Genomic DNA, 15,672 nt, shown 5'->3' on the forward strand with positions numbered 1-15,672 from the left:
TTATTGTGTTTGCACCTATTAATAAATGTATAAAGTGCATCCAAAATATCATCCTTACACCACTCCGAATCCTTAACCGAAATCAGATTATTTCAGCTGCTAGCCTAAATGTGATGTCTTAGGTGGCGTAACCTAAGGGGGTTAACCTGCCTCTCTTAGGGTACTTCCTGTTCCACACAGAGCTTGCTGTTGATTTATACAGCTGACACAGGCCTATAATTGCTCCATACTTTCGCAAGCCTTAGTTGTTGCACCTACTGTAGAACTATAACTCTGTGTTGATGTGATGCACATTTGTTAAGTTTGAAATTAATATTTGAACTTGCTTGCTATTTCATCTTCCAGTGTGTTAATCAAACTCAGTGAAACATTTGAATAAAATAAACATAGCCAGAATAAACTTTATATAATATGTTTTGTCAGTAAGAATAAGAGCAATTTTATTTTAGTGTTATCTTATGTACAGTAGACCTTCATTTTAGGGAAAAGATCATAATCATGTTTGCACTCCTACTCTCTCTTAAGAAAAATCTAATGAGAGCAGAAGATACCGCTCTTAAATATTATTTTTAGACATTGACAAAAGCTAAAGCCAAAAAACAGAATGAATTTCAGTGAAATCAGGTTAGTAAGCCCTATGTATTCAGTAGGTTATGATTTAGGCCATTAGATGTGGGGATACTGTATTATATTATAGACTGCCAAAAATTACTGGACAAAACCCCTTGATACAGTAAATAAAAGGATAACACATTGCCTGGTTGCTTTTCCAGTTTAAACCTTGTCATTGATGCGTACATACAAATAGAAAAATATATACCTATATTATTTTAAGCATAATGCAATTCATATATTCCAACATGATATTACATTTTCTGACGGCCATCTTTCCATTATCAATGATAAATTACAGTTGGTATAATGCATGTTAAAAGCGTCTATTTTTTACCTTCTGTTTTAATAGTAATGCATCAGTTGTTTCATATGAGATATTATTAACATCAATGTTGTAAAAAATTTGAAAATACGATACTCAATTTAAATGTTAAATTACTTTTGATTCGCTTTTATTAGTATTTTCATTTTAAATTCCACAAACGATTCATTATTCATTTTTCTCATCAAAATTTTGAAATAATGCAAGTGTAATTTTTTTTGTAGTATAAACTGTATTAGTTTAAATTGCATTTTTGTTTAATACAATTGTATAATCCACTTTAGTTAAAAAGAGAGGTTTAAAGTCTGTAAAATAGTGTTGCTTAGAACCATACAATATCTTAAGTCAAAGTCAACTGTACTTAAATTATTAAAAATCAAATTATTTAAAATAAAAATACAAAAATAGACAACTTTGAACCATACATTGATCATACACTAGAACCCTATAAAGGGACACCTTTGGGGCCCAACAATGTATCCCCCTTAAAATCTCAAACAAAGTGTTCAACTTAACTTTTAATCCAGTGTTTGGAACGAAGAACCATTGTGTACGGAATTTGACGTCAAAATGTCTACATTAGAATGATACTTGGTAATGTCATACTCCCTATTTCTATCCAAAAGCTTTTTGAATAATTTAAATGCTTTTATAGCATGGTATACTGTATTTAAATTATAAAAGAATGAGGTAACTGTATATTAAATATTGGAATTATATACAAATTTGCATTATTAAAAGCATCAAGAAAATGCTCCTTGATCTAATCGATATCTTTATCTACAGTAAAGTACATTGTACCACATGCAATTGTAAAGCTACTATAAAACCATTTTATTAGTATATTTTAATATATAGGTCACCATTTAAAAATTACTACATATACAAAATAGGCTGTCTGGCTATATTTAGGTCAACGCACTTTTTACTTGGAAAACAGGGACATGGTTTTTTTTCTAGACATAATCAAACTGTATTGAGTATAGTTAAATTCCGGGATATTATTGCAAGAATGGAAATTAGGATTTCCTAGAAATATTCTCTTGATTTCAATATCAGGGTTTTATACCAACCGTAGTGGACGAAGGCTCCACACAATCCTGCTTCGCAGATCAAACATGTCCGGCTAGTCACGACACTTACTGGAGCACGAAAGCATCCAACGTATGGTACATGTTGCATACCGACCATTGCTGCAATGGTCTTTGTAGTTTTGATTCTTATTAAGGTTCCAGCTTGTACAACATTATTATTATTATTATTTATATTTTGTATTTGATTTCAATAATTAAAAAAAAAAATTGTATTTCTGAATAAGGTAATCAACATTTTGCAAATGAAATCTTTGACTTACAAAAGAGATTGACTAAAAATGACCTACAAGTTTGGGACAAGTTAGCAAAAAGAAAGACGAAGGCCGAACTTGACCTAATTTTACTTTAAATAAAATTCTTCTCAACGGTACGGTCTGTTTATTGCAATCTATTAATTTGTTTTCTTTGTTTATAAACCAAGAAAGACTGAACTAATTTAAAGGAAATTAAAAATGTAATTCATATTCATTAACAAATGTAATTGTATTGTTCTCAGACTTCAACACAGACAACAATAAAGCCTTTCTACTTGATAAAGTTCAAAAGTACTTTGACATTGAGGTTTCCAGGAAGTCTTTGACAGTTTGACCAAATCCTTTGCACATGGGTTGTGGTCAGATACTTCAGCAAGGGAGCCTCAATCTTCTTGCACAATAATTTCCGATAATATGATGGTCACATGCTACCATGATACCAAGCAATATATTTAAAAAGTTTATACAAAATTTACAGTATTAACAATTTTTTTGTATGAAAAATGTGTAACATAATATAATAGAACCCTTGTTAAATGAAATCTTTTGGAAAGTATCCCCTTAAAATTAATATGGGATTTTCTGTAGTGTACTGCTCCTTATACATTTCATGAGAAAGTGTCCCCTAAATGTCTCTTGAAAAGAAGTTTGCTGTAGTGTTAAAATAGTGCTCTTTGTTTATTTTATGAGAAAGTGTCCTCTCAATAGGAGTGTCCCTTGAATAGGCTTTTCCCAAATAAAATATAATATTTAACTGAATTTATGTTTATCACCACCTTCAATACAATCTCAACTAAATTATACAAGCTGTCATTACATATGGGCACCATGAGCACTCTTTTCAATCCATGGTAAAGAGTAAAGCTCAAACTTTATGTGACAAAATAAATGTAATGTGCCCATATATGGACACGGTGATATATATTTTGGCACATCACACTAGTTTGATAGTGTAGACAGAGCTTTATTTAGACCAATACACTGTGATGGACGTAAAGTCGGTCAACCAAACCACTGTGGCAAACTGGTTTAGAATGTTTTCAGATATGTGATATGGAAAATTATTATAGATCACTCGATATTCATTGTCGGTTTTTACTCATATTTCATGTCATCAATAAAACTGAATTGGTCAATTTATGGTAGTATTCCATGATTTTTTTTTATATTTTTTTTTTTGGATCATATTTTGTAATATTGTCTGTGGCTAACGAGTCCAATGTTGGCAATCCTTGTTGAAATTGTCTGACAGTTTCTTTTTTATCTTTCTGCTGGCTCTTTCGTCCAAAGCTGTGGTCAACTGCTTTTCCTACTGCCTTTCCTCTCCTGACTTTCCTCTCCTACCTTTCGTCTTCTGCCTTTCTTCTACTGCCTTTTCTCTACTGCCTTTCCTCTCCTATCTTTCGTCTTCTGCCTTTCCTCTACTGCCTTTCCTTTACTGTCTTTCTTCTACTGTCTTTCCTCTACTGCCTTTCCTTCCCTACCTTTCTTCTTCTGCCTTTCCTTTACTGCCTTTCCTCTCCTGCCTTCTACTGCCTTTCCTCTCCTGCCTTCTACTGCATTTCCACTCCTGCCTTTCTATCCTGCCTTTCCTCTCCTGCGTTTCCTCTCCTGCGTTTCCTATCCTGCCTTTCTTCTACTGCATTTCTTCTTCTGCCTTTCTTTCACTGCCTTTCTTCTACTGACTTTCCTCTCCTGCCTTCTACTGCCTTTCCTCTCCTGCCTTCTACTGCATTTCCACTCCTGCCTTCTACTGCATTTCCTCTCCTGCCTTCTACTGCATTTCCTCTCCTGCCTTCTACTGCATTTCCTCTCCTGCCTTTCCTCTCCTGCCTTTCCTCTCCTGCCTTCTACTGCCTTTCCTCTCCTGCCTTCTACTGCATTTCCACTCCTGCCTTTCTATCCTGCCTTTCCTATCCTGCCTTTCTTCTACTGCATTTCTTCTTCTGCCTTTCTTTCACTGCCTTTCTTCTACTGCCTTTCCTCTCCTGCCTTCTACTGCCTTTCCTCTCCTGCCTTCTACTGCATTTCCACTCCTGCCTTTCTATCCTGCCTTTCCTCTCCTGCCTTTCCTATCCTGCCTTCTACTGCATTTCTTTTTGTGCCTTTCTTTCACTGCCTTTCATCTCATGCCTTCTACTGCCTTTCCTCCTACCTTTCCTCTCCTGCCTTCTACTGCCTTTTATTCCCTACCTTTATACTGCCTTTCCTCTCCTGCCTTAATGTCTTGTGGGTTCCTTAATACAGAAGTAATATTAAACTGGTGCATTTAAAGTAAGAACATGTTTAATTTTAACATCCTGAATGTGCATATGTTCTGTCTGCATTAGGATATTATTTATTATTACCTTTATAAACATTGCTTTGGTCACACACACCAGACATCCTGGTATGGGGCAGACAGTGCGCTAATGCACCAATGTAACCTTAAAAGTTGTACCACTGAAGTTCAATAAAATCTGTCAAAATATATCCTGTTTTTTATAACTCAATGTTTGGATGAAATAGTAGGATATGGATTATGGTTGAATAAACGTGGTGCAGTCACGCTTTTTTGTACGCGGTGCTTGACTGCTTACTTATTAATAGACTGTAGCACTGTTTATGTCATTGGCTCAGAATGTGAACATCAGAATATTGGAAAATTTGGAAATATTATTTTGAAATTGATATTATTTTCTGTGTAAACAAACTTCTGTGTAATTACGTGTCTATGAAAAGCACAATAAAAAAAATACTGTACACATTTCTCCTCATCAATAGCTGAATAAACCGTTTCAGGTTAAAAATGGACAACCAATCACAGAATAGTTCTTTATGAGTTGCATGAACACTTTGTAAAAATTCAGATGCAAATTCAAAATAAAAAATAAATTTCCCTAGTTGAAAATAAGCTGAATGCTCATTTAAAAAGCTTTTTAAGCTTTCAACCATTCATGGTTGTGTACTGATACTGATATTGAAGTTTTAATAGCAATATGCATGTACTGTAATAATTAAGGTGCTAAAGTACTATAAAGTCCAATTCCAAAGGAAATCAAAGTGACAAGTTAGGATTAGGGACATAAGAGTGTAGTACTGTTTACACTAATTCAGTCTACAAACTATCCGAAGTGAAAGTCTACATAAGAATTTTGAAAGTTTGTAAAAGGTTGTCAGAATAATTAACAAAGTGATAGAAAGTAAATTCCAGTCTAGCCGTGTCTATAAACAGTGCAGCAATCAGACTATTATTAATCATTATAACTGTACTATTACACCTTCCTGTAGTACTAGGCTATGCGAAGTGACGCAGCTTGATGGATAAGAACTGTTGTGTGGTTTACTTTTAATTAAGCGTATATCATAAACTGTTCCAGTGAGGGGAGGATATCCAGAACGGCACGTCTGCAAGTTACCCTTGGTTATCGTCGGTGATCCGTGCTAGGTACAGTTGTCCTAGTATAAAAGTTCCTGCAAACGTTTTTAACTTTTATTTTTATTCAATATTCTGGACATCAAGAGCTGACAACTGTAGATTTGAAGTGTAGAGAAATATAAATCAATTCAACTTTTTAGAAGAATAATATCTTGATATTTCAAAGAGCAGACTTCATGTGTTTTTAATTGGGCAATAGTTGGTGTTTTGATTTTCATTTGTTCACTTGTATAATTGACAATACTTTTAAAGGAAGATACAGTAAATGTAAGTTGATTATTAAATATTATTACCACAGGAATATATTGTAACATATTAATTTAACTTCAGAATACATATCAGTGTTTGAAACTTTGCATTGGTATCCCTCCTTTTGGACACCCCTATTCAGAGGGCACCTCTGTAATGAACAACTTTTGGACAGCAATATTTGTTTTAACAATGCGGCCAACCCATTTTAAGATATTCGCGGTACTAGACGTACCATTTATTTTGTATCACCAGAATATATATATATATATACAGTATTTTTTTTACAAGAATATTTCTATAAGTTTAATCTAAATCATAATGAACCTCTACTGTACAGTAATTATCACCCTTTTCTGTGAAATGAACGAAGTAATATAAGGGACACTATTATCCCTAAAGTGACAGTTTCTGGATTCTAGAGCTGTCAAGGTTCTACTACATGGTCTATTGGAGATTTATATTGACTAAAAATATTGGTACTGAGCCAAAGCCATGATTTGAACCAGGGAGTTGCTACACAGTGTGACCATTCTAGCAAATCTTAAACCATTTCAAGAGTGTGTAGGTTTACGGATTGTTTTCCTTCGGTTTTTTGTCTTGAGTACTTCGGTGGATTTGTACGCTTAACAAATCATCTTATTTATTGTCTTATCTCTACAAGTGTTTTATATTATATTCGTTTTCGACCAATTTTAAGTGTGAGTGACCTTCTCGTTTGACCAAATAATATAGAGCTCAAGTAAAGTATGCATAGACTACCAACATCACTGTGCTAACAGCTTTTTTTTGTTAATCCTTGTACTGTCTTTTGGTATTTGTGATTTATCAATGTGTCCATCATTTATCATGTCTTCTACAACTTCAAGTTTGGTCATTGATTGTATATCAAACATACTACAATGAACTGCTTTTTTTCCTTGTTGCACCTCCATTCATTTCATCAGGCTCCATTCATTTCATCAGGTCAGATGCAAATCTACACGCTGAGAATTTTGCCTCGGGTGTACCACACACTCTATCTCGTGCTGACTTACTTTAACCTGACACTTCGCCATCCATTCCTCTATCTTGTATTCAACAAACTGCTTTATAGAATTTTGTAATTAGTATCGTTTCAATCCATACATTGGGCGTTTTTTAATCAATTTCTTCTGATAAAATTACTTGCATAATATAATCTCAAATTCATCGCTCAAATCTTATATTAAATGATAACAGTTTTTCAATTTCAGTTCATTTTAGCTGTAATTTCAGAATGATAAAGTTATAGTTGTGTTATTATTACATTAAATAGTTTTATGTGATTGATATCAATGTTTGTAATCTTTCGCGAGTTATGGAATTTCTTTGCGGATGATCTATAGTAGAATTTAATAGATTTAAAAGAACCGTCTCAAATTGTGCTACAGTATTATGTGCATAAATTTGTTTTCCGTATGCTGTATTATATAATGATTTCAGTTTATTTAGATGTAAAGACCTAACCAGGTAGATTACCATATTGTGTATTTTTATTTTTTTAAATGTTTTGATTTCATACTCACAGCAAGCAACTCTCCAATTACAGGATAAATAAACTATTTAACTAATTTATCCTGTCTGTAAAACTACGTCTCTTTTGAGGCTTTAGGGAGTAGAGTTGAAAGAGTTGCAGCTCCACTATTATTGTATTGCCTTCTACCAGTTAGCTTTCCTGGATATGCCCTACTGGTGTACATGCCCTAATTGTACAATGCCTAGCATTTAAACTTTAAATGGACTAGTCAATTTTCTTACTTTGTCAGCAAAAGGGATGTAAATATGTGACAGTATAGTTGAATCTAAAGTTGTCCCAGTAGTATATTTGGCAAGGGGTATGGGGTGTAGGCAGAGAGGCAGTGGGTAATTTAGTAATAGTACCATGTCAGCCTACATTCCCACAACAGAAATTGATTCCACTTGAGTTAGATAGTCTATTTCGTGCCTAACTTACCTGGATAAACCATCATTGGCTGTTTCTCTTCTGAGGGGATTTAACTTGAAAAGTAACAAAAACTAGGACAGTTTGGAAAACCATTAAGTTGCATCCCTCACCTAAACTCCTGAGAATTTATTTGTATGGATATTAAGAACTATTTTAATAATTAAGAATATTATAATGATTTATATTTATTATATGAAATGGCCAACTGTTTTATCTGTATTTTTAATCCTTGTCGAACGTTTCTCATCTGTTTCATCGTTTCTACACTAGCTTAGCAAAGATAATAAAACCGTGTCTAATAATTGCTGTTTACATAAAAGTTGATGTATATGTTAAGTGTAGTAGAGGCGTTGAAGTGGTTGAATTATTGGCAAACCTGTCATCAATTCTGTCCTTTTAATTGGCTTGTACATTTAACATTTTTAACACGTTTTATTTTTAACCTCTTACATATTAGTCTCTATTTCGGACAACACTTGACTGCAAAATAGCGTTTATCCTCGTTATGAATCATCATACTGATCAATTGACATTTTACTAGTCACGTTTACGATAACTAAAACTGGGAGAAAAGTAAATGTCAACGCATTATACCCTACATATGCAAAAGAAAGCGTGCCGTAGGCGTAAACTGCACTGGTCACCTGACCTTTCGTGAACTATTAGTAGCGGTAATCCATGCAGGATGCTTGGTCAATGAAGTGTGTAGTCCCTGTCTGATTTGTTTCGGAGACGTGAACTCGCTTGTCTGTCTGTGAAAAGTGTTGCAACAAAATGGCTTTTCAAATTTGTACAAGTTCAATCTTTTATAATTACCTGCCATTTTACTGTATGTCCAGGATCATAGGCAAATTCTGTTTGTTTCACATGTAGCGCTACAGTATATTATGCTACAGTTAGCGGCTTATGGCCCATGATACAGGTGCACATGTAATACATATGTGACACTGTATTAAAGAATTTGCCTGAAACTGGACAAATTATAGATACCAAGAATCTGCTACATTAATGTAAAAAATGTTTAAAAACCTTGGGATCCATATCCTGTTATGTACTGTAATTGTTGTATACGTGTTAATTTTCTGCTTAAGAATATTGTTTTATTATTTATCATGTACTGACTTTTAATTGCTGTCAAAAGATTTGCTTTGCGGATCAGCGTTGGAGGATGAGGTACTTTAAAAGATAATTTGATTAATTCTCTATTGCTACTGAACGGGGAAGGCCACCCCCTCATTGAGTAAATTACCTTGCTTTAATTATATTGATTGGAACAAAATGTGGCGAAGTATCCGCATTTAAAATTGTTTCCATGAATTTAGCGTATGATGAGTGGGCTTATAAACCACGCAATTTATTTATTCCTAGAATAACAGTAGACGCTACCGATACTGCTTCTATTCAGATGTGGCAATCAATGTTGTTGAACAAAATGTATGAAAATGACTGTATTTGTTTTGCCGCGAGAGAATTTAACTTTGCATTAATTGTTTTTTATTTTATGTATTTGTGTCTCAGAACTACACAATTGTCTATGTATATTGTGTGGTGTTGCTGAGCGGTTTAAGAAGGAGTGCCACATACACCATAGTCTTACAATCGGCACAGTTTCAAGGTTTTCCTCGACTAGTTTTGGTGTTTGAACAGTGTACACAGCTTTGTTTGTACTTTAAAGAACTCAGTGTAACTTTTGGAGTAGGAGGTTACTATAGTGTACTATTATACATCTCAGTCCCGTCATTGTGTACAAGCGTACGAGTGTCGTCTGGTGGAATTTTGAAAAGAAGGGACACTTTAGGAGAAATGAAAGTTGTTATATGTGTAACATCTAGTCTACTGAGCTTTGAGAGGATTATTGAAAATATATATGAATCCATTATCCATTAATTACTGTAGAATATATGCAAATTACATTATAAATGGAAATGATGTTTTCACTGATGAAATTGTTAGCCTTCAACAAGTAAATAATTCCGAACACCTTAATTGATATGGATGTCATCATTTGGATCCATGCCATTTCTACAATCATTTATTAATCTAGAATTTGTTCAATATATTGACACTCTGGAAAAAAATAATATAGTAATTATGCCATGTATTTCGGCTTGCAAACGATTACAACCAATGTTGGGTGTAAGAAAAGTAGATGCGATACGTGATATGAATGAGATTCCACTGGCGCTTTGTGATGGATCGTTTATTTCAAGTGTCTTGCAGTAAAGCTTGCGGAACGTAGTCGTGTTTATGAATAACTAAGAAGTATATAAGTTTACTGATATTAGGTGCTTTAGTACATGATATGAATTAAGAATGATGGATCTGATGATTCCATCTGTGCGTATCAACAGATTAAAAATCTAGGCATTGTGAAAGCTAGCACTGTCACTGACGTTTCTAGATAAGTAAGAGGCTAAGAGGAACATTTATCAATGTAATACACCTAGATTATATGATGTGCATTTTCAATCATGTAAAATTGTAAGGCTTTCACCATGGTTAGGATAAAAACTAGTTGTTATATTAGATTGCAAAATATTTTACCTTGAAAACTCTGATGAGTATATTTCATATCCATCATTTAATATTGAATCAAGGGAACTTCTTATGTAAAGATATTTCATATAATAAAGATGTAGATTATGTATTAGCAAGTTTTTGTTTGGGGATGGTAGACTTAACAGATGATAAGGGCAAAGGACGAAATTAACAGTACCATCCCAAAATAAAAGCTTTGCTATGGTAAGTTTAAATATTTTTTAAAGTAGGTTAAATCGTGATCACATGCGACACATTTCCTCATTACATTTAAATTGCTTAGTTACATATTCATACTAATGTGACAAGCATGTGACACTGTATCGCAGACCTTTCCTAAAGATGTGCCCATATATGGACATCATGATGTCATATCACTACCATATTTGAGCATATTACTACCATATTTGGGCACATCACACTTTTTTTGTCAAACTTAAGATATCTATTGCAGATTTTTTATCTTACTGGCAACATGTTGCAAGAATTGTATTTTCTTATATATGGTGCAGACTACACCTCTGGGTTTGGCTTCTACACCTTTGATAAACAAGGAACTACCGGTATTGCATAAATTATTAGTTCAAACTGCAAGTGATTGTAATTTTCTAGACAATGTGATCAGGAACCTTTGAAATGTTTATTTAACAGTAATGATCACATGGCAGAACTCACTTTTCCCAGACACTTGCGTAACAATTTACAATAGCCACATTCAAATTCTAGATTTGTGTGGGAGTAATTGTGGGGGTGTGCTTGATATTCACGCACACAATACGCTTTAATGCTATGCAGAATAAGAGCCTCGTTTCTATAAATAAAAATCGCTATGTGGGTGTTTTGTCTTCCAAATTGTGTCGCAGACAAATCGGGAAAGTTTGAACTGGTTCAACTCTACAGACTTGTCTGAAATGGATAGACGCGCCTCTCCCGGTGGCGTCGCGCCACGTAGTAAGCATGTAATGGTTATGGAAATCAGACTTAAATTATACCAACAATTTCAAAACCATATTTCTCTTTAAATATACCAGATAGTTGCCTCGACTATTAAAAGAAAAATCATAACTTAAAAATGACAAAATAATAATTTCATGTATTGCACAATAAATATACCTTCATACTGGACGCAATATTCCAATGCAACAGCAAATAGTTTGTCTGACTGTTGCATTCTGGGTTAATTTTTGTCTGTCATGTGATATGAAGAATTGTTCCAAGAGGTTTCTGTATCCAGTTAATCACATGGTTTGACTAAATAGTTTATATCATCGAATAGATTTTAGAATTATTGTATTTTCATATTTTAGAAACCGGTTGTGGGCTCCTAAGAGAAAGCCTAAAGGCTTGGGTTGTTTTAAAGCTTTCGGTTTTGTTTCCAGTTTTCGTATTATACAGACTATACCGTCTAGACAGACAGAAACTTATTATTATTATGTTAATAACAATTCCTCTTGAAAAGTGATTTAATATTTAATATTTTTTAAAACCTTATAAATTAAATAATTTTGTAATCTATAATAAATAATATTTAATTTGATTAGGATGTAAACAACATGAAGTTAAACTACAATTTGTAACTTTTGTGTATGTTATAATAAATAAAACCTTTAATTCAAATTGTTGTACAGTAATCACATTTTTATTTAATTACTTTTTACCGATATAATTATGCTTGTCATGTGATTATGAAAGATAAAATACAATACACAGTAAGATGTAATGTTGATTTAAATTCAGAATATGATTTTATTGAATAAATACGAGATTAAAAGGTAGCTGAACCCTAATTAAAGTTCACATCAGATATTGAGCCGTCATTGATAGCTCGTCAGCGCACCGCTAATAGATCGCTAAGCATATGCTTATCTATGACACGACAGTAGCTGCACCAGAAGCGATAAATATGGTAAAATGCGTTTATACCTGAATGTTCTAGTCAAATTTCATTACCTTTCACTATGCCTTGCACTTGGGAGGTTTACAACCTTGAAAAACACTAATGAGACCTAGATTAGTTTATTTCATATCCAGAATTGAATATTAAATATAATTACTTGGATCGTTATATATCTACTGATGTGACGTGCATGAGTGATTACAGGTGATATTTGTGTCAAATTATTAAACAACAAGGTTAATGTTTTTATCATTTGATTTTAAGGTGTGTGACTTGTTAATACGAAATAGTGCATCTCAATTATTTAGTTATTATATACTTTATATTAAGTATTTTTTATACAGTTTATAGTTAGTAATAATATAGTATATACAGTAATATAGTTTATATATTGTCTAGAGATGGTACAGTATCTAATACTTCTAGCTACTAAAGGTACGGTAATTATAGAGGGGGCTATGTAAGCGTAGATGTTACGTAAATCGAATAGCTTATGTCAATGGTATTCTGCAAGCCAATGATGTAGCATTTAGACTGGGGAGCCAAAAGATTTTGAAGCCACAAGTTCAAAACTTGTCACTACCATTTTTTGTCTTCCTTTTTTTTTATTCCGCTGATTTTTTTACTCACCTTCGAAGGCCTGAAATAAAGCATCCAGAGAAAAGATACAGCACCGTATCCCTTGCCATGGCGTTTTAGTTTTACCATTAAAAAAACATTCAGAACACATTTGCCAGTCAAGGATGTCTGATATAGGAAGAGTTGACTATAAAATGTTCCCCCTCAAATTTAAGATCAGGATAGACTGGAGTTGCAATGATACATGAATATATTCAATGTTAACTTTTATAAATAATACTACAAATTTAAAATCACATTTATACTATAAAAATGTATGCAACATTATCTTATTATCTGGTTTAACATATTGAAAGATTGAATGGAAACGAAATGTACATTGAGTTGTTCAGTAGCATAAAGAGATATGCTAGAATGACAAGATAATAAAATATATTACAATATTCACTTCAATAGGCCCCTATTTCCCCAGGGCCTGAGGTCAAAAGTCAAAATCTTCTCTAGAGCCAGAGATAAATAGAATGCGTACACACCACTGGGAGCATTTGATGGAAACTAAAAACTTAGCAAGCTATTTTCATCAAAAATGAATTCAACCTTTTAAAACTTGTTTATGGTTTGAGGCATTCCTGTCGTGAGAATGTCTGCGATCAAATATAATGGGAATCATTTTATAAGTTATTATTAGTATCATCTTGTAGGCTAAAGTTTATAATCTAATGCCTGTTATTCCTGTCATATTGGCGATTATAGAAACCTCCTTCTATTAGGTAAAAGTTTAAATCTAATGATATTACAGTAGAATCTTCACCTGCAGGATATAGTGTCCCTTTAATAAGGTTTTACCTGAATAGGGATTGTCGTAGGGTTTAAACATAAACCTGTATTGAACATTTTAGGCTTTGTGCCCATTTCTTCAAAAATCCTAGATCTGCCACTGTTTGGCATGTATTGAAAAATTAAAATTGTTCAAAGATCATAAAACATTGTGGGTGTTTATATTGTTATCAATCAATTCTTTACAATAAAGTATATTTTGCCTTTTTGAACTTCGCATTGTGCTCCCTTATTGACCTTGCTAGGCTCTTGGTAGGCTGTACTGGCCTAGAAAACCCCTGGATATTTTCTTTCATCCCAGCTAGTTAAAACGCCTCATTTCCAGCCTAGCATTCTGTTGCTAATCCTCTCCTCAGGGCCTCATTGTGAACAGTCTGTGGACACAGTTACTTTTACCTCGGCTTTCATACTTCAGGTTTTAAGTAGAGCTAGTCTACTGTAGCGTTGATGATGACTTACTAATGTTGCGAGCTGTGTGTTCATGCACATGTTAAAACTCCCTATGGTGGGATTATTGTTTTTTAAAGTTGGTAGTTATTACCGATAGTATCAAAGGAACCGGAGAGAGATCATAATGTATCTTATATCTTTATGTTGCAACTTTTAAAGTAGCTACTGCTGAGGGGACCATAAATTATATGCTGCTGCTTTCTTTAATGATAATTTGTTGTTCACTTGATTTTATTATTTTTTTATTTATTTCTTTATATTCTTTGTAAGCTGTTCAATATCCGTAGTACAGAACCATAATCGCCAAACCAAGAGTTGATTCTCTAATCTTTTAGAATAGTGTATCAAGTTCTTTATCGTGCATTAGAACAATGTATGAACCAACAGCTTTAAGTCCTATCCAAAGGACAATGCATAAGCCTAAAGTATCTTGACTAAAGATATAGGCAATGGCACAGACAGGTCTCTTATCCAGGCCGCCCCTACCATGCATAATGTGGCTTAACCTCAGTGATATGAACTGGTCAACATTTGGGAGTGTGTTAGGTGATTAATCGCACTCACATGCCTCAAATGACAAGATCTGCCTCACCTTGATTGCACTATTATATTTGTCTAGCTGTAAAATGTGTCCCTTATTTACATATATTTTTCACCTGTTCTTGGCAAAAAAAACGGCTATATCATGTTGCTTTTACGCCTCACCGCTAATGCTGATATCATGTCTGCTCCTGTTGTCGTTAAATTGTTAATCGTTGAGCACATTTTACATCCAGAAAGTGTAAAGTCATATCCATCATGTATTTCTACCAATAAACAAAATCCATGCAATAAATCAGACACTCATCTTGTTTCAGTACATAATAAATTAAAGTTATATTACTGTTGTAAAATAGCTTTTAGTTTCTTTCTTAATACCAAGATGTGAATTCAGTAATCGTCATTTATGTATTGTGTCAACTTGCTCAGTAAAGTAGCATCACATTAGTATTTGTATGCATTACATGTTGTGTAAAAGATTGGAGAATATTTGTAAGGTTTTCTTGGAGGAACTATGTGGTGATAGATATGTAGAAAAAACAAAAAAAAATATCAGCAAAAAGCTGCAGCAAAACGTCAAAATGAAAATATTCACCTTTTCTTGTTCATCATTTACTTTTGACTATCAGGCTTGGTTCCTAAGGACGTAAGCGTAACTTAAGTGTTTTGACCAATCACAAGCGATGAACTATTCAAACTCTCACTTGCAATTGGTCATTTAGGTGGTGTCTACATCCTTGCATTGCATTATCATGTGCAGAAAATTAATAGTTTAGTATGCCTACTGTATTCTGTACATTAATGATGGAGAAATTATGAGGTGTTTCTTTGGTGAACAAATCCCTAGCTTGTGTGTGGATGGAAGAAAATATGCATGAGAATGAATAGAAACCTCCTTAAACACTGGTACTAC

At 33.5% G+C, this 15,672-nt stretch overlaps 1 protein-coding gene across 2 annotated transcripts in view; it reads left to right on the forward strand.

The window, feature by feature from the left end:
- The window catches only part of LOC144842628 (uncharacterized), a 76,749-nt gene that overhangs the window by 32,596 nt on the left and 28,481 nt on the right, over positions 1-15,672 (forward strand). The window contains exon 1 of one of the 2 annotated variants that reach the window (XM_078699104.1): positions 13,593-13,702. The exons of the other annotated variant lie outside the window; for it this stretch is intronic. The gene's annotated coding sequence lies outside the window, so the exon portion shown is untranslated. Of the gene's footprint in view, positions 1-13,592; positions 13,703-15,672 lie in introns of those variants that run through there. 2 annotated transcript variants of the gene reach the window in all.

Source organism: Antedon bifida, chromosome 5 (assembly GCF_963402885.1).
Source record: "Antedon bifida chromosome 5, ecAntBifi1.1, whole genome shotgun sequence".
NCBI lineage: Eukaryota > Metazoa > Echinodermata > Crinoidea > Comatulida > Antedonidae > Antedon > Antedon bifida.